Source organism: Tamandua tetradactyla, chromosome 21 (genome assembly GCF_023851605.1).
Source record: "Tamandua tetradactyla isolate mTamTet1 chromosome 21, mTamTet1.pri, whole genome shotgun sequence".
In the NCBI taxonomy this organism is placed as follows: Eukaryota; Metazoa; Chordata; class Mammalia; order Pilosa; family Myrmecophagidae; genus Tamandua; species Tamandua tetradactyla.
In genome coordinates this window covers 34538683-34559838 of record NC_135347.1, presented here as the reverse complement: position 1 = coordinate 34559838, position 21156 = coordinate 34538683, and the positions used below count along the sequence as shown (strand labels likewise).

The following is a 21156-nucleotide window of genomic DNA, read 5'->3' as shown; positions in this document are numbered from 1 at the left end:
TTTAAAAAGCCATTCCAGTTCTGGTATAGTGCATTTCGGTAGCTTACAAACTAAAACACAGGGTATCAATTAGGTCATGAGATCTCTAGGAATGCAGGTGAATCACTTGAAAATTATAGAACCCAAATTACGCACCTTCTTACCCAATTCTTTATTGACTGTTGATAGATACTTGAATAAAATTTTCTTTAAAATATGTACTTACCCCTTCAGGTGAATTGCCTTAAGGATTGGATTCAGTTAGAGTAACACTGTCTCCTCCCTATAATTTATAGTTCCTCACGAAACATCTGTGGATCGTTTCCCATAACAAAGCTGTTCTCATGGTGACAAAATTTTGGAAAAGAAATTCCTAGTGAACAGGAAACTTTGTACTGGGACCACCAACCTTCCCTGAGAAAGAGCAATAGTGAATATTTCCTGACTCCTTTAAAAATATCAGCAGAATTTATTGTAATCTTAAAGGATAGTTGAGCATTTCAGTAATCTTGGATCAAGTCCTTTGGTTCAGATTCATACGGATTGCTTTACAAATTATTGATGCATGCAATCAGGGCCAACCCTCATCTTGCACTGATGAGAACTCAGCAGGCAGCAAAGTTACAAGTTCATCTTCCCCCTGCAGGGGAAGCAAAGGACATGTAAATCCCCCTGGATTTGGAGTTATAAAGAGCCAAGCTATTTCAAATAGTGAATTAGAAAACACAGGTCTACCACTGTAGAGCTAACTCACTGCTCCCACCTCACCTGACCTCATGGCACCTCTGAAGATGAACCGAATTTCAGGCTTGCATAAGTCTAATTTGAAACAGCTAATTTATTTGTATGCCTTTGGATGCTGTCAGTTATGTAACTATCATGCCAGGACACTATTTTTCCCTTTTCCCATTGACTGAAAATTTATAGCCAAGCTATGACCACCTCTTTCAAGGGCATAGGACTTCATGTCATGATTTTTAATACACTACACACCTAGTTTCATCTTGCTTTCTAATCTTAATTTTCTCACTCACTTTTTTTTAAATGTATTTGTGTCTTATCTCAGCACATTATATGCATTTTTGTGTGCTTCGCCTTTTTTGTTTTAATGAAATAGCCCAACCATTTGGCTATGCCTGCAATATCACCACCAATCACCCTGAGACCTTCCCCATAGACACTTTCTAGAACTTACATATGCTTTTACCACTTACATCCCCACTTACATCTAATGGCCAGAACTTGGAGTGTGTTCACCACGTTTAACTGCAAAAGAAGGTGGGGGGTGTAGTCTCCATTAAAAACATCCAGGTTTCTAGCTATATAAGGAAGAAGTGAAGAACATATATTTGAGGGTAGCTGTGTGTCTCTGTGACCAAAATATGGGAAATTAGTTGTGGTTTGTTTTGTCTTCTTTTTTTTATGGTTTTAAAAACTGGTACACAGGGTGGTGCGATGGTGGCTCAGCAGGCAGAATTCTTGCCTGCCATGCTGGAGACCCGGGTTCGATTCCCGGTGCCTGCCCATGGCGGGGAGGGGAAAAAACTGGTACATGCAAGAACAAAAAGACGGATATTATCACGCCTCAATGACATGGACTAACTATTACATAAAAACTCGTGAACTGAAGTCGAGAGCATGGGTTATCAGGTTGGGGCCTATTGTAAAGATTGTAAGCTCCTACAGCATTCACATATATCCAGGAAGTGTAACTGTTAATTCTAAATTCTGAGATACTGAGCTGTTTGTGTATGATATGGTCGTTTCCAGAAACTTTGGGTATTTATGTGACACCTGAGACTCAGAGTTAGTGCTCTGAAGCTATGACAGCAGTGTCCCACACAGGAACCATTTAAAAAGTTGAAGAAGTGGTCAGACTTCAAGTAGTGATATGAATGAAGCGGATCTGGAAAGGACAAAGGTAAATCAGAATACAGGGTAAAGAATGATATCATCCCTATTTTAAAACTTCAACTTCTGTGTGAGACCAAAGGGAGAGATGGTTATTTGGTACAAAACATTTATTTTGGGTATTTGGGGCATTTCCTAATTCATTTGTATGATCAGTTTAGTTGAACTCCATAAGTACATGGAATCTTGAATAGGCATAAAATTTTGTTGGTTTTTCCAGATTAGTGTGATGTCCGGATATATTCCAGAATGATTAGGGCAATGAATAAAGCAGTATTTGCAAAGTCCCTGTGGGGGAGTGAGAAGAAAGGGGGAAATACTCAACTTCCCCAATTGGAGAATTTCTGATATTCTTGCAAGCAGTGTGGACAACCAAATCAATAGGCTGAGCCCTCGATCATGGGGTTTGCCCCCATGAAAATTATTTCTGCAAAGGATGGGCTAAGCCTACTTAAAATTAGATCTAAGAATCACCCCCAGAGAACCTCTTTTGTTGCTCGGATGTGTCTTCTCTCTAAGCCAACTCGGCAATTGAACTCACTGCCCTCCCTCCTACACGGGACATGATTCCCAGGGTTGTAAATCTCCCTGGCAGTGTGCGACAGAAATCTCCAGATGAGCTGAGGCCCAGCATCAAGGGATTGAGAAAGCTTTCTTGACCAAGAGGGGGAAGAGAGAAATGAGACAAAATAAAGTGTCAGTGGCTGAGAGATTTCAGAGTCAAGAGGTTACCCTAGAGGTTATTTTTACGCATTATGTAGACACCCCTTTTTAGTTGATGGTTTATTTGGAGTGGCTGAAGGGAAGTACCTGAAACTGCTGAGCTGTGTTCCAGTAGCCTTGATTCTTGAAGACGATTATATAAAGATATAACTTTTATAATGTGACTTTGTGATTGTGAAAACCTTGTGTCTGATGCTCCTTTTATCCAGGATATGGACAGATGAGTAAAAAAATATGGATTAAAAAATAACTAAATAATAGGGGGAAAAAACAAAACAAAACAAATAACCCTGCTACATGGAACAGGAACAGATGATTGAATTGCTTGTGCCGCCCACATCAATGTGTGATAAGACAACCTGCTGAGAATGTAATTTGTGCTGTATTCTAACTGCTGTTAATACATTTCCCTTCCCCACCCTGAAAACATAGCTAAACCTTTTGTTCCTGAGCTTACCATGCTCTTGTGTGGTGGGGCAAAAAGAAGTTGTTGCCACATAGCAGGCAATTAAATCCACCCTCAGCTTTTATTTTCAATGCATAAGCAGTCACAATGAAGTTTCTAAAAGGGGGGAGGGCCCCAGAGTTTGGAGAAAGCAGAATTGGATCAATTTGAGGAAGAGACAGGCCTTAAAGCTTCCTGGGGGCTGGAAGGGGCCAGAGTTTTAACAGCCCTGCAGGGAGTGGGGCACAGTGCCAGTTACTGCTAGCACTCTGGGACACATGTGCATCCTAGATGAGTGGCAATTGGGCAGCTGGCTGTGGGTCCTGAAGCATCTCTCAACCATGTAAAAGTGGCATATGCTGGGTGGTGCAATGATGGCTCAATGGCAGAATTCTTGCCTGCCATGCCAGAGACCCGGCTTCAATTCCTGGTACCTGCCCATGCAAATAAAGGGGGGGGGGGGGCATATGTCCAAACTTCCCATTTCCCAGAAGCATGGTCCAAGTGATCTGAACACTAATGCACCCTGCCCCTATATTCTGGTCTTATAAGTCAACTGAGACTATCATTCAACCCTAGAGAAGTGGAGACAGTTCCTAAGAATGAGAGCAAGATTGAATTTCCCACAACCACAGGCAGAGTAAGCTTGGGGAGAATATTCTTATTTGTCAAACATGATGTAGTGGTTTTTCAGGCCAGATGTGGTTGGATAATGGATGTTCCTCCTATGCAGGACAGAGCTGGGAGAAGGGAGAGATCAAGCTTCTTGAATGCTAATCTGCTTTTCTTGTGCAGTTTTGCTGTCTCTGAGGGCCAAGGATAGAAGTAAGTCTTCAGTACATGGGAATAATATTGAGCACTGAGGTGTTGTGGTAGTTAGGTTCAGGTGTCCACTTGGGCAGGTGAAGGTGCCTAGTTCTGTTGCTGTAGCCAGGAGCCAATAGCATGTGAACTTCATCTGCTACTGATTACATCCGCAGTCGACTACGGGGCGTGCCTGCTGCAATGAATGTGTTTGATTTAATTGGCTGGTGCTTAAATGAGAGAACTCAAAGCAGCACAGCCCAAGCAGCTCAGCATACCTCATCTCAGCACTTGCAGCTCTGCCCAGGCCTTTGGAGATGCAGAAAGGAATCACCCCAGGGAAAGTTGTTGGAACCCAACAGCCTGGAGAGAAGGCCAGCAGAGATTGCCCTGTGTGCTTTCTTACTGTGAAGTAAGAAAGAACTTCAGTTGAAAGTTAGCTGCCTTTTCTCTGAAGAACTATAAATTAACCAAATAAATCCCCTTTTATTAAAAGCCAATCCATCTCTGGTGTGTGGCATTGTGGCAGCTAGCAAACTAGAATGGGTGTGATTTGTTTTAATTCTTCATCTTGCTTACTTGGCTCATCATTTATTCCATATTGCTACATAGTTGGTTTAGTTACTGTTTAGGTTATAAGCTCCTTGAAGGCAAGTATTATCCTATTCCTGACATGGACCAACAGGTATATTATGCTGTCACACAACCTGTCAGTTCATTAATGCTTTGCTGGAGCATCATGGCTGCTGAGGTTCATTAGTCAGGATTTTTCTGTGAGCTGCATTGCTAAGAAATCAGACCCATGAAAGAGGACTTCCCTGGTTAAAGTTGTGGGCAGTGGTGGGGATTATTTTCTATTGGCACCCACCATGGTTCTTTCACTATACCTGGGATATATTACAATTTATATGCCAGAACCAAGTCTCCAAGGGAAACCCAAGATGTAACAGTGATATGTATGATTTAGTACACAATGTTCTTTTTGCTGAACGTCAAAAGAATCCAGTTATGAGGAGCCATACTTCAGCTGAGTCATAAAAACAAGTTCCTGCCCTCCTGCAGTTAAAAATTCAGGAAGCATTTTCAAAAGGCTCTTGAGATACAACTAGACCCTAATTTTCTCAGTCCTTCAACCCTGATCTCAGAGGCTCTAACCTGCTGGAAATCCCGTGGGAATTCTAATTTGGCCCATGCTCCTCTATGCTTAGGGAGCAGTTCAGTCAATTCCTTTGGTCTGTTTTGTATGCCTAACTCAATTTCCCACTGCAGCTTTGATTCCTCTCTTACTACAGGATCATTGGTGATAAAAGTGATAAAAAGGCAACTGTTAGGACCCTTAAAAAATACCTGGAATAGTCATAATAAATGATAATTATAATAGTAATAATAGTTTGTAATTATAACAACCAATACCTCCAACTCCCTTCTGGAACCACTCGGAGAAAATCAAAAAAGCCTCTTTCCCAGAAGTTTCCCAGCAATCATTTCAAGTCTCATAAAACCAGATTAGTGCACAAACCCACCCTGAAACCAATAGCTATGGCCCAGAGGTAGGACCATGTTGATTAATTTAGGCCCGAGCTAGGTGCCCCACATCTACAGCCAGAGTTATAATTAGTCAGGGATGTGTAGAGTTCCATCCAAGTACAAAGGGCATGTGGGGTTGAGAATACCAACACAAGCAAAAATGGGGTAGTTCCTCAGAGAAAAGAGAATGAAGATAGTCACAATGTCCACAGCAGTTAATAATAGCTATATTGCACAAATTTTATATCACCACTGTTCTCAGAACTTTACCCTTTAAGCCTCACAAAACCCAACAAAAGAGATTCCAATTTTAAGCATATGTTCAGGTGTGAAAATTAAAGCTCAGAGAGGCTAAGTAACTTATTAAAAACACACAGCTAGGAAGTGGCAGAGTTGCTATTCAAATCCGGTTTTCTAAACTTCAAAATTCAAAAGTATTCAGTCTCATATGGAAGCATTTCTAAGCAAAACCAGAGCATATCCAAGGAGGGTGTTATCCGAACTAAAGAGACCAAAAAAGCAGTAGAGCAAGACCCAGTTAGTTAGCACAATGTCCTGTTTTGAAATGATGTATGTACCCTAGAAAAGCCATGTTTTAATCCTAATTCTATTTTGTAAAGGTGGCCGTTTCTTCTAATCCCTGTTCAGTACTGTCTGTTTGAAACTGTAATTAGATCATCTCCCTGGAGGTTGAATTAATCAAGAGTGGTTGTTAAACTGGATTAGGTAGAGGCATGTTTCCACCCATTTGGGTGGGTCCTGATTAGTTTCTGGAGTCCTATAAAAGAGGAAACACTTTGGAGAATGAGAGAGATTTAGAGAGAGCCAGAGAAGAATGGCATAGCCACGAGAAGCAGAGATCCCACTAGCCAGCAACCTTTGGAGATGAAGAAGGAAAATGCCTCCTGGGGAGCTTCATGAATAGTAAGGCAGGAGAGAAAGCTAGCAGATGATGCCTCGCTTACCATGTGCCCTTCCAGCCGAGAGAGAAACTGTGACTGTGTTCGCCATGTGCCTTCTCACTTGAGAGAGAAACCCTGAACTTCATCGGCCTTCTTGAACCAAGATATCTTTCCCTGGATGCCTTTGATTGGACATTTCTTTAGACTTATTTTAATGGGGACATTTTCTCAGCCTTAGAACTGTAAACTAGTAACTTATTAAATTCCCCTTTTAAAAAACCATTCTGTTTCTGGTATATTGCATTCCAGCAGCTAGCCAACTAGAACACACAACTTCCTCTCCACCTGTGATTCTATCAGAGTCCTCTCCCCTAGCAATGACTAACCCCCTCCACTGAGCCCTTCCTACTTTCACGTGTACCTCCCCTGACCAGAGGAAGGGATCACAAGTGAATCTCATTTCCTGTGAACACCACCCGATAGTGGTGTTTCTCATTACTACACAGAAACAGAAGATTAACCATTTCTGCCCAAGTATGTATGCTACTTCAACAAACTAAGAAGCAATAATTTCTAAGATTTTTTACCATTAAAACTAAGGGTTACAGCATATAAGATATTCTTTTCCTATGATGGTTTTATAGCATCTGTAAGGTTAGCCCAAGTGCTTATTTTTAGTACCAAGCAATTATAGGAGGCTCTTGTGGTGAGAGCTGGTCTGGGCAAAATATCACATCCATAGTCATTAATAATATCATATTCTGTCTGTCAGTTCTTGGGGCTTAGTTCTCTGCATAAGTGGTTTTGTATTTCTATTTCTTCCCCAAAGAACTGGGTGTTGGGAACCAGCCAAGAATCTGCAGCAGGACAATTGATATATACCTGATGAATACAGCTCCTACTGACAGCAAAATCCTCTAGATTCATTTGATCTATTGTGAGACATTTTATTTGGCAGGTTTAAAGGATTGAAATAGATAGAGATGTCTAGGTTTTGCAGGAAAGTCTTGTCTCTTTATTATTCCAGTGTTCTAAGGCAGTGCCATAATTCATAACTTGTTTTGAATGGAATATTCATGACCTTTATCATGCAAACCATGTTAATTTCATGAAGCTGAGTCAAGTAAGGGTAAAACGAAAGTAATGGGCGTTAGAAACCTACCGATGGTTAAGAGTCCTTCAGGCAATGATTTATGCCAGCTAAGAAGTACTCGTAGAATATTCTGGTATAAATTGTGTTCTTCAGCATTGCAGTCTGTTTCGGTTTTCTATAATTGCTGGAATACAATATGCCAGAAATGGACTGGCTTTTGTTGGGGGGGTGGCTTTTATAAAAGGGATTTATTAAGTTACAATTTTATAGTTAAAAATGTCCAAACTAAAGCATCCAGAGAAGATGCCTTGACTCTGAAGAAAGGCCTATGGTGTCCAGGGTTTGTGTGTCACATGGGAAAGCACATGGTGATGTCTCCTATACTTGTTTGGGGTTTCATTGCTTTCAGCTCCTGGTTCCAGTGGCCTCCTCCCTGAGCGTCTGTCTGTCTCCAAGCATCTCCAAGCATCTGTTTCTGCTTTCATCTCTCTGTTCTCAGTGTCTGCCCTTTTAAGGACTTCAGTAAATTAATTAAGACCCACTTTGAATGGGCAAGGCCACATATCCATGTAAATAATCTAATCAAAAGATCCCACCCACAATAAGTCTGTGCCCACAAGATTGGTTTAGAAGAATATGGCTTTTCTGGGACACATTGCAGTCACAAACCAACGCAGTGTCTTAAGCTTTATTTGAGTCAAGTTTCCAAGTACAATTGAGGTCCATTTAAAGCAATTTTCAGATGATTAAATATAAGAAAACTTTAAGATTACAGCTATTTTAAATGAATTTAAATGTATTTATCCATCCTATACATATTTATTAAGTGCTTCCTTTTGTCAAGAACTGTACTTGATTACACTAATTATCACTGGAAAAATAGTGATAATTGTGATAGCACAGTCCCTGCCTGTGGTGGCTTCACAAACCAACATGAAAGATGGGGGGTGGGGGGGAATGTAATAATTTCACATTTGAAAATTTCCATGAGGATCAATAATAGAGTTTCAAGAGAAAGAATAATACTGTGAAAGGGAGCAACCTTATATAGAGTAATTATGGCAGGCTTCTCTGAGGAGGGACATAAAAGAGGATGAAACAGTATTCCAGAAAGAAGAAATAGGATTTGCAAACTCTTGCAGATGGCTATAGGAAATGCATCTTAGACCCAAGGATAGACATAGTTTGAAAGTGAAAGGTTGGGAAAAGATATTCCATGCAAATAACAATCAGAAAAGAGCAGGAGTAGCTATATTAATATTTAAAAAATTAGACTTCAAATGTAAAATAGTTAAAAGAGACAAAGAAAGACACTATGTATTAATAAAAGGAACAATTCAACAAGAAGACATAACAATCATAAATATTTATGCACCGAGCCACAATGTCCAATATATGAGGCAAACACTGAAAGGAGAAATAGACACATCTACCATAATAGTTGGAGACTTCAATTCCCCACTCTCATCAATGGACAGAACATTTAGACAGAGGATCAATAAAGAAACAGAGAATTTGAATAATACAATAAATGAGCCAGACTTAGCAGACATTCAAAAAACATTACACCCCAAAACACCAGGATACACCTTTTTCTCAAGTGCTCATGGATCATTCTCAAGGATAGACCATATTCTGGATCACAAAGAAAGTCTCAATAAATTTAAAAAGACTGAAATCATACAGAACACTTTCTCAGATCACAAAGGAATGAAGTTGGAAATCAATAATAGGCAGAGTGCCAGAAAATTCACAAATATATGGAGGCCCAATAACACACTCTTAAACAACCAGTGGATCAAGGAAGAAATTACAAGAGAAATCAGTAAATATCTCAAGGCAACTGAAAATGAAAACACAACATATCAAAATTTATGGGATGCAACAAAGGCAGTGTTGAGAGGGAAATTTATTGCCCTAAATGCCTATATCAAAAAAGAAAAAAGAGTAAAAATTGAGGAATTAACTGTCCACTTGGAAGAACTAGAGAAAGAACAGCAAACTAACCCCAAAGCAAGCAAAAGGAAAGAAATAATGAAGATTAGAGCAGAAATAAATGAAATTGAGAACCTAAAAACAATCAAGAAAATCAACAAAACCAGAAGTTAGTTCTATAAGAACATCAATAAGATTGATGGACCCTTAGTGAGGCTGATAAAAAGAAGAAGAGAGAGGATGCAAACAAATATAGTCAGAAATGGAAGAGGAGACATAATCATTGACCCTGCAGAAATAAAGGAGGTAATGAGAGGATACTATGAACAACTTTATGCTAATACACTAGACAATGTAGATGAAATGGACAATTTCCTAGAAAGGCATGAACAACCAACATTGATTCAAGAAGAATAGATGACCTCAACAAACCAATCACAAGTAAAGAAATTGAATTAGTCATTAAGAAGCTCCCCCCTAAAAAAGCCCAGGACCAAATGACCTCACATATGAATTCTACCAAACATTCAAGAAAGAATTAGTACCAATCATGCTCAAACTCTTCAAAAAAATTGAAGAGGAGGGAAAGTTACCTAATTCATTCTATGAAGCCAACATCACCCTCATACCAAAGCCAGACAAAGATATTACAAAAAAAGAAAACTACAGACCAATCTCTCTAATGAATATAGATGCAAAAATCCTCAACAAGATTCTGGCAAATCAAATCCAGCACCACATTAAAAGAATTATACATGATGACCAAATAGGATTCTTCCCAGGTATGCAAGGATGGTTCAACATCAGAAAATCAATTAATTTAATATACCATATCAACAAATCAAAGCAGAAAAACCACACGATCATCTCGATTGATGCGGAAAAGTCATCTGACAAAATTCAACATACTTTCTTGTTGAAAACACTTCAAAGGATAGGAATAGAAGGGAACTTTCTCAACATGATAAAGGGAATAGATGAAAAACCCACAGCTAACATCATCCTCAATGCAGAAAAACTGAAAACTTTCCCCCTAAGATCAGGAACAAGACAAGGATGTCCACTATCACCACTGTTATTCAACACCGTGTTGGAAGTTCTAGCCAGAGCAATTAGACAAGGAAAAGAAGTACAAGGCATCAAATTTGGTAAGAAAGAAGTAAAACTCTCACTGTTTGTAGGTGATATGATATTATATTTCAAAAACCCTGAAAAATCCACAGCAAAACTACAAGAGCTAATAAATGAGTACAGCAAAGTGGCAGGTTACAAGATCAACACTCAAAAATCTGCAGTGTTTCTATACACTAGTAAAGAACAATCTGAGAGGGAAATCAAGAAAGAAATTCCATTTATAATTGCAACCAAAAGAATAAAATATTTAGGAAAAAATTTTAACTAAACAGGCAAAAGATCTATACAAAGAAAACTACAAGAAATTGCTAAAAGAAATCACAGAAGACCTAAATAGATGGAAGGGCATACCGTGTTCATTGACTGGAAGACTAAATATAGTTAAGATGTCAATTCAACCTAAATTGATTTACAGATTCAATGCAATACCCAATTAAAATCCAAAAAACTCACTTTTCAGAAATAGAAAAACCAGTAATCAAATTTATCTGGAAGGGCAGCGTGCCCTGAATAGCTAAAAATATCCTGAGAAAGAAAAATGAAGTTGGAGGTCTCATGCTATCTGATTTTAAGGTGCATTACGAAGCTACAGTGATTAAAACAGCATGGTACTGGCATAAAGATAGATATACTGACCAGTGGAATCAAATCGAGTGTTCAGATATAGACCCTCTCATCTATGGTCAATTGATCTTTGATAAGGCAGTCAAGCCAGCTCACCTGGGATAGAACAGTCTCTTCAATAAATGGTGCCTAGAGAACTGGATGTCCACATGCAAAAGAATGAAAGAGGATCCATATCTCACACCCTAAATTTTGAAAAATTTCAAAAATTATTTTTTTGAAAATATTCAAAATGGATAAAAGACCCAAGCATTAGATATAAGACCATAAAACTTTTAGAAGAAAATGTAGGGAAATATCTTATAAATCTTAGAATAGGAGGCGGGTTCCTAAACCTTACACTCAAAGTGTGAACATTGAAGAAAGAAAGAAAGAATGGGAACTCTTCAAAATTAAACACTTTTGTGCATCAAAGAACTTCATCAAGAAAGGAAAAACAGCCTACAAAATGGGAGACAACATTTGGAAATGATATATCAAATAAAGGTCTAGTATCCAGAATATATAAAGAGATTGTTCACCTCAACAACAAAAAGACAGACAACCCAATTACAAAATGGGCAAAAGACATGAACAGACACTTCTCAGAAGAGGAAATACAAATGGTCAAAAAGCACATGAAAAGATGCTCAACTTCCCTGCTTATGAGGGAAATACAAATCAAAACCATAATGATATATCATCTCACACCCACCAGAATGGCCATTATCAGTAAAACAGAAAACAACAAGTTCTGGAGAGGATGTGGAGAAACAGGCACACTTATCCACCATTGGTGGGAATGTCAAATGGTACAACCTCTGTGAAATGCAGTTTGTCAGTTCCTCAGGAAGCTAAGTATAGAATTGTCATATGACCTGGCAATACCATTGCTAATTATCTACTCAGAAGATATGAGAGCAAGCACACAAATGGACATTAGTGCACCAATGTTTATAGTAGCATTATCAACAACTGCCAAGAGATGGAAACAGCCAAAATGTCCATCAACAGACAAATGGCTAAACAAGCTGTGGTATATACATACAATGGAATATTATGCAGTTGTAAGACAAAATAAAGTTATGAAGTATGTAACAACATGAATGGACCTTAAGGACATTATACTGAGTGAGATTAGCCAGAAACAAAAGGACAAATATTGTATGGTCTCACTGATATAAACTAACATTAGTGAATGAACTTGGAGAATTTCAGGTAAGAACAGAGACCAGGAGATAGAAATGGGGTAGATAGTGGGTAATTGGAGCTGAAGTGATACGGATTGTGCAACAGGATTGATTGTAAAAATTCAGAAATGGATAGCGCAATGCTACCTAACTGTAATACAATAATGTTAATATACTGAATGAAGCTGAATGTGAGAATGATAGAGGGAGGAGAGCTTGGGGCACAAATGAAACCAGAAGGAAAAATAGACGATAAAGACTGAGATGGTATAATCTAGGAATGCCTAGGATGTATAATGACAGTGACTAAATGTACAAATTTAAAAATGTTTTTGCATGAGGAAGAACAATGGAATGTCAACACTGTAGGGTGTTGAAAATAGATGGCAATTAATATTTTAAAACTTTAACTTACATGTGAGACTAAAGCAAAAAATGCTTATTTGGTACAAAATTATATTTCGACTAGGGCATTTCCTAATATAACTTATGTGGACTGCTTAATTGAACACCATAAGTACATGAAACCTTGAGTAGGGCATAGGATTTTGTAGGTTTGTCCAGAGTGATGCCCCAATAAATCCCAGAGTGATTTGAACAGTGAATAAAAAATATTTGCAAAGTCCCCTTGGGGGAATGGTGAGAAAGGGGGAAAATTAACATCCCCATGTGGAGAATTCCTGATATTCTCACAGGCAATGGAGACAACCAAAGCAATAGGCCAAACCCTCAATCTTGGGGTTTGTTCATACGAAACTTAACCCCACTAAGGACAGGCTAAGCCTTCTTAAAATTAGGCCTAAGAGTCATCCCCAAGAGAACCTCTTTTGTTTGCTCAGATGTGGCCTCTCTCTCCCAGCCACACAACAAGCAAACTCGCCACCCTCCCCCTGTCTACAAGGGACATGATTCCCAGGGGTGTGGACCTTTCTGGCAACATGGGACAGAAATCCTAGAATGAGCTGGGATTCAGCATCAAGGAATTGAGAAAACCTTCCCAAATAAAATGGGTAAGAGCAAAATGAGACAAAAAAAGTGTCAATGGCTGAGAAATTCCAAACAGAGTCGAGAGGTTATCCTGGAGGTTATTCTTATGCATTATATAGATATCACCTTTTTAATTAAGGTTTTTTGAAGAGGCTGGAGGGAAGTGTCTGAAAACGTAGAGCTGTGTTCCAGTAGCCATGTTTCTTGAAGATGACTGTATAATGACATAGCTTTTCCAATGTGACTGTGTGATTGTGGAAAAAAAACAGTCCCGCAGAGAGAAAGAGCCCTTTCTTGAGATAGGGAAGCCTGAGTAGGAGAAGTAAGTTGGAAAAGGATTGAGATGATGGAAACCAACATTTGAAGTATCTTTGAAGCATTGAAGTGGAGATTTCAGGTAGAAAATTATGTAAGTCTAGAGTCCAAAAGGGAGGTCGAAGAGAGAGATGCAAAGTAGGGAACTGTTAGTTTGTAGACAAATATTTTAAAACAATACAATGGATAATAGACCTAGGAAGAAATTCTAGAGAGGGGAGAAACTCTAATTCTGAGCCATCAGTACAGAAGAAAGAGCCAACAAAAGAGGTCAGAAGGAGGAAAACTGGGAGATATATTTATTTATCTTAGATGCCTAAAATGGGAGAGAGAGTTACTGGTTAAAGTCGGTAGAATGATGAGCACATATATTTCTCTCCTTCTATACCAAGACCCTAGTAAATCATAGAAAATAAATTTTTAAAAAAGATTATAAATCTACCACAACAGAGTGTAGGAGTAAAGTCATCCCTGGCCAAGAGATTTCAACAATTTCTGGAGCTTGGGAAGAAGACATTGAATGTGACAGAGAAAAGTCACAGCTCAGAAAACATATAAAGGAGATGAAGTTAAGGAAAGAATCAAATCTTCCCTGAAAAATCCTAGGGCAGTCCAGGAAATGTCAGGTCTGATGTAGAATAGAATTAAGGCTTAAAACTGAAAATAGGGAAATGGAATGAAAGGAAGTATACGTGGCTGTTGACACCCCTCCACACTCAGCCCTCCTTTCTGAATCCCTAGCCAAAAAAAAAAAAAAAAATCAAAGTCCCCTTCAAGAAATTGAAGACCTCTAGACTCTAGTTTTTGGACATTACCCAGTATCTCTACTGCTTCTCTAACTGAGTACTTTAATGTAAAACCTGTAAGTTGACAAGGCCTACCCATGTAGCCAGAGCTCCCAGAAAACTGTTCATTTCTTCATTCTTAAATATGGATAGATGAGATCACTAGATATTTTAGGAAATCCTCCAACATGAAAGAAAGAAATCAAGATAAACCAATAGGTAATAATGACACTGGAAGAAGTAAAAATGAATATGTAGGATGAAAAAGCTTCTAAAATCTTTACTTCACATTTTCAGAGAGACTAGAGACAATGTCACATCATAACACAAGGAAAGTGTGCAATGAGAAAAGAAAGAGAACATAAGAAAGTGGCCTTGGATATTAAAAATATGACTGCCAAAGTAAAAAATTCAGAACAAGATTACAAGGTAGAAAATTCTTCAGAAAATAGAACAAAAAGTCAAAAAGATAGAATAGAAAGTATTATAAAAACTCATAGAAAATAATATAGGGAAGCATCTTCAGGGTGTTGTGGACTGGTTTCTTAGACTTCATGCCTAATGTATGAGAAACAAAAGAAAAAATAGATAAACAGAAGATCTTTAGAATTAAAAACCTTTGTGCCTCAAAAGACTTTATCATGAAACTAAAAAGACAATCTACAGATGGGAAGAAATATTTGGAAACCACACAACCACTAAGGGCTTAATGTTCAGAATATGCAAAGAAATTGTACAACTCAACCACAAAAAGACAAACAATCCAATTGAAAAATGGGTAAAAGATGTGGATAGACATTTTTCCAAAGAGGAAATACAAATAGCTAAAAAGTACATGAAAAGATACTCAATATCACTAGCCCTATTAAAGAAATGCAAGTCAAAACCACAATGAGATACCATTTCACACCCACGAGAATGGCTACTATTTAATAAATGGAAAACTACAAGTGTTTGGAGAGGATATGGAGAAATAAGAACACTCATTCATTGCTGATAGGAATATAAAATGATCCAGCTGCTGTGGAAGACAGTTTAGCTATTCCACAGAAAGTTAGTACAGAATTACCACATGGCCCAGCAATTCCACAGCTAGACTTATACCCCAAAGAATTGAAAGCAGGGGCCTAAACACATATTTGCACACCGATGTTCATAGCATCATTATTCATAATTGCACAAAGATGGAAGCAGCCCAAGTATCCATCAACCAATGATGTGGATAAATATCACTGTGGATAATGTAACATCATTGTGGATAAACAAAATGTGTTATATAGACACAATGGAATATTATTCAGCAGTAAAAAGCAATGTAGTTCTTATACATGCAGCAACATGAATGAACCTGAAGACATCACGTTGAATGAAAAAGCCAGTTATAAAAGGACAACTATTGCATGCCTTCACTGATATGAAGTAATTAGAATAAGCAAACTCATAGAGTCAGAATCTAGAGTATTCTGGGTGGGTGAGACTAGGGAATAGGGAGTTAAGGCTTCAGTTGTTTCTATTTGGGACAATGGAAATGCTCTGTCTGTGAATGGTGGTGATGGTAGCACAACATTGTGAATGTAATTAACGGCACTCGATTATTTGGATGTGCTTAAAAGGGGAAATTTTAGATTGCATATAAGGTACTAGGATAAAAAAAAAATTTTAAGTTTTTGAAGTCCCCTGAGGGAAGGGGGAAAGACTATGAAACTATTAAATGTTACCATCAGGGAATCCCATGATACCACATCAAACTTTAGGGACACCCAAATCAATAGGCCATGCCCTCGATCATGAGGCTTACTCTTGTGGAGCTTATGTAGATAGCGGAGAAGCTTAGATTGCCTATCGGCATGCCTAAGAGTTACTTTTGGAGGACCTCTGTTGTGACTCTGATGTGGCCTCAGCCTCTCTAAGCCCAATTCTGAAAGTGAAATCATTGCCCTCCCCACTATGTGAGACATGACATCCAGGCGTGAAACTCGGGGATGAATTCAGACCTGGCACTGTGGGATCACAAATTACATCCAGACCAAATGGGGTGTAAGAAGTGTAGCTGATAAAGTATCAGTGGCAAAGAGAGTTCAAATAAAGTTGAGAGGCTACTCTGAGTGTTGCTCTTATGCAAGCTTTAGGTAGATCTCGCTGCTTATCATAACCTGCCAACCTCCAACCAGGACCATTCTAGCCAATCCTAAAAAACACTTAGGGCAATTTATAGGATTCCACAAGGGTTCTAGGCACTAGAGTAACTTGCCAAAAACCTACAACCTCCAGATGGCTCCCTGGTCCAGATAAGTTCTGAAACCTAGCCCAGCCTCTCCAGAACATCAGATAGTTCCATCTCCCTACCCCATATTAGTGACAGACCTTTCCAATATCAAAAATTGAGAATTGCCATATCCCAAACAACAACAATGAGAGGTTTGGAAAGATCAAAGGTGATGGTGGAATTATATATAGAAGATAAGACTTAACAAATGAATATGAACGCTGAATCATTAAATTGATATCTCTTTTAGTCTCCAATATTTTAGAGCAGCTAGAAGTAAAAACCTAAAGTTGTGAAATTGTAACTCATGTCAAAGTCTGAAACGTGTTCTACAATTAATTATGGTGCTGTGCTTGGAAATTTATAACTTTTTTGTATATATGCTATTGTTCACCAAAAAAAGAAGGAAAAAACAGTTGTGATGATAAAAATGTATTTAAGCCCTTTAGCCTCCTATATTCTGGAGCAGCTAGAAGGAAAAATATGAAAGGATCATATGGTAGCCCATGACAAACTCTGGGGTCTATCCTGTAACCACTTTTTGAAGAGTGCTTTGAAAACTATTGCTTTTTTATTTCTTTGTTTTGTATATATGTTATACTATACAATAACAAAAGTTTTTTAAAAAATCTATGGAATCACCTAACATAAGCAGTGAACCCTGAATTAAACCATAGACTACAGTTAATAGTATAAAAGGACATTATAAAAATATCATTTCATCAATAGTAACAAATGTACTACACTAACACAAGTTGTAAATAATAGAGTGATACATGGGAATTCTGTATTTATGCATGACTTTTCTGTAAAACTCCAACTTCTCTAATAAAAAAGTGAATGCAATGAGCCTTTCACATCAAGGAAAACAACTGATAGTTTTTATTGCCAATGATAATATGAACTATCTAGCAAAAATTAGATTTTAGAAAACTCGTAACCATCACTATGGACTTAACAGTTTTTTAATAATACTCAAAGACTTTTCTCAAGAGATCAGTGGTGATATTAACAAATGTTTTCTTTTTATATTGTAAAATTAAATGTGTTAACATTTGGAGGATTTGCATAACTCATGGAATCGACATTTTCTAAATAACCAATGCATGATTTACAAAATCATACATGGCAAAAGATGTAGTCAAAGCATGGACATAAATCAATAAATTTTAAAATAGCAGAATTTGAAATCTTCAATGGCATGATTTCAGATTCCCCATTGCAATTAACATTTAAGAAACTGCTACTTGTCTGGTTTGAGTAACATATAAAAGAAAAATATTCACGATTATCTGAAAATGCTATTGAAACACCCCTCTTTTTTTCTTTCCAACTACCTATCTGCATAAGGCCAGATTTCAACTGAAACAGCATAGAAGATTCAATGCAGAAACAGAAAATAGAGTCAAGCTGTCTTCTATTAAGCTAGATAGTAAAGAGATTTACAAAACTGTAAAATACCACATTCTTCTCATGAAATTATTTGTGGTTTTGGAAAATGTAATTACTTTTCATAAGATGGATTAGGTATGTTAACATGTAATGGTTTATTATTGTTGTTTTAAAATTGATCAATAAATGAATATTTAAAATTTTTCCCAGTTTTAATTTCCAGTCTGGTAAAAACCCATGCAAAAAATCATATATATCCTTAGGATCCTCAATAATTTTTAAGAATATGAAGCTCCTGAAACCAAAAAATTTGGAACAGTTGACCTAGATGAATGAAGAGTTGGAAAAACTCGAGGATGTACTTTCTGCAAATAATACATGGCCAAAAAAAGGCAACTAGAATTTACAGGGAAATGAAAAAGAAAGAAAATGTGATCACAGGCACTACTGGCTCTCAGTGAACAAATAAAATCACAATAATTAAACTTAATTGATTTTCAATTTTTAACATTAATTTGTAGACCTAACTTATTATGGAACAGAAAGCAAATAGTACCAACTGTGTCAATGCAATAGGACAATTAAAGAAGGCAGAAAGTGGTGGGTAGAAGTGGGAAGAAGAGATGGTGAATAGGACAAGAGCACTAAATCCCTCACTTTTCAAGAAGTCGAAAGATATTACCTATAGTAATATAGGTAATGTCAGTATTTTACTACATATAATAAGATAAAAGCAATTAGCACATCAAGTATATTTCTATTAAGAGATGGGGAAAAAAGAATGAGAATGATAAGGAAGCTAAATCCTTAATAATCATAACAAATATAAATATATATAAAAAATAAGGAACTTTTGTCGTATTATTTAGAAATATGGAGCTAACTACCAGAATAAACAGCTTTTAAAAGTTATAAATCTTTGCCTCTGGGGAGCACAAAAGGGCATGGGTTACCTGATAAAATTCAATATAGGGACCTACTTATACTAAAAAATTATTTGTTCTTTATCTGAAATTCAAATTTAACTGGGTGTCCTATGTTTTTATTTGCTAAATCTGGCAACTGTGGGCACTGTTTTATTTAATGATGGGCCTTGTGGTATTTTAAACCTTTCAAATAGATTAAATAATCATATGTTAGGGTGGGCAATAGGTGGCTCGGTGACAGAATTCTCGCCTGCCATACCAGAGACCCAGGTTCAATTCCCGGAGCCTGCCCATGCCAAAAAAGGGAAAAAAACCGTATGCTAAATATATGAGACAGTTAAAAAAAAAAATGGAAAAGGAGATGGGATGGGACCCACTGTATCCAGCACTTATAGAAGTTTGAATAAATGAGGTTGTGATTATGTCCATTGGATTTGGCCACATGAAAATCATTTGTGTTTTTGACAAAAGCAGTTTTAGTGGAGAGGGGTGGATGCAGACTAGATAGGAGTGGATTAAAAAGTAGGTAGAAAGTGAAGCAGAAGAGGTAATTATAGAAGTAGAAATGTGGAAAATAAGGCACAGATATAGAAGATGACATTTGAAGAAAATCCATGGATTTCACCAGTGATGATGATGCATTTTGCTTCCTCTACATCTATAACATATCTCAAGGTAACTCTTTTTTTGAGCTGCTGTGCTACATCTATGCAATATCATCATGGATATGAAATTCTAACAATCATTTGGTATAATCCCACAGACCCCCTTCCAAATAGCTGATATGTAAAGGCCTCACCTTTTGAGGAAGGAATATTTATAACTATACGAACATTCTTTTTATAGTGACCTACGATATATTTAGGTCAGGTATGGGCTTAGGATGGAAACTTACAGCTTGCTTAGTAGCTTTTATCCACGAGAAGGAGAAATACAAATAGGACTATGATGTGGAACCTGCTTCCAAGGAGGAGACGCTTTCAATTTAATGACTAAAATATATATGCTCCTTCTGCTTACCACCTGGTTTAGTGGCTTCATGCCAGTTGAAGCTGCCTTTGCTGAGCCCTGTCCCATAAACCCTTAACCCACCTCAGCTACCGTGAGTCACTTACCGCAAAATGTCCTCTCATTTTAGAACTGGATTTAAAAATGGATGTTCTCTGACATCTTTAAAAAAAGATATAAAACTAACCTCCTTCTTTTCAGCAGATTTTTATAACAATGTCTAAACACATTATTTTCTAGTTGCAACAATATGCAAGCCATGCTGCCCCCATTAAGCTTTCCAAGTACTCTCTGTTCCCCTTCAGTTTAAAAAATATGTATCTAATGTGTGTCTGATGAGCCAGTGATGGCCTTGAGATGAAAATGTATTAAAACACTTCAGTTATTATATTTCTGTGAGCAACACAGGAAGAGTAAAAAAAAAAGTTCTTGTCTTTTCAACTCTGTGACAAATGATTCATCATTTTCCTCTCCAAAGAGGCTAACCTCATCTCATTTCTCTTCCCTCCACGTTACCCATAGCCTATCTAGTTTGCAGCCACCTCTCTCCACTAAAACTCTGCCATCAATGGAAGAGGCAGGAGAATGAAAGAGTAGCAGCAAATGGTGGGTAACTTCTCTTCCTTTATTTTGAAGGTGCCACTGGAGCAATCTGATTATCTTGAGCCCAGTAGGCCATGCTTCTATCTCAATGAAACCAGTCTTGGCACATTATCACCACCAAAACTTTTACTGATGTTTTTGAGAGGAGGAGGAGATTATATTGTACATGATGTAGGAAGCATTTCCCGTATGTCCACGCCAAACATCTCAGCTCTTTCCTAAAAATATCTCCCTCTAGCCACTCTTTCAGCCCTATTTCCACTTGATCTCATGCTCTTCTCAACCCTCTAATAGGTAGGTTCTCTCTTTTCCCTCCCTCACCCCTCTGAAAACCCAGTCAGACCATGTGACCTACGCACAAGGCAAATACTGGTTACACAGAAGTCAACAAAAGAATAGTGCCTCATTAGACAAAACAGGTCACCCGGTATCCTTCCAGAGAGTAGCTTCCTTTCAACCCATAACAGTGGTCATCAAGAGCAGTGGCAGGTTCTAGGGATATGTGTCTACTCTTTGAAGGGACACGGTTAGTGGTTAATTTTAAGTTTTGGGAAAGGTGATCATTGAATGGTATTTGACAGAGATGTGAAATATAAGGATATTATATAAGGATATTAGGATGTGATTC

General features: G+C 37.7%; 1 long non-coding RNA gene across 1 annotated transcript; it reads right to left on the bottom strand.

Moving 5' to 3' along the window:
• Positions 1-445: 445 nt before the first annotated feature.
• On the bottom strand, positions 446-20083 carry LOC143665332 (uncharacterized). The gene is made up of 4 exons (XR_013166883.1): positions 20033-20083; positions 4141-4267; positions 1206-1298; positions 446-619 (listed from the first exon to the last, which is right to left on the bottom strand). It is a non-coding gene; the product is annotated as an uncharacterized LOC143665332 (long non-coding RNA).
• Positions 20084-21156: the final 1073 nt, after the last annotated feature.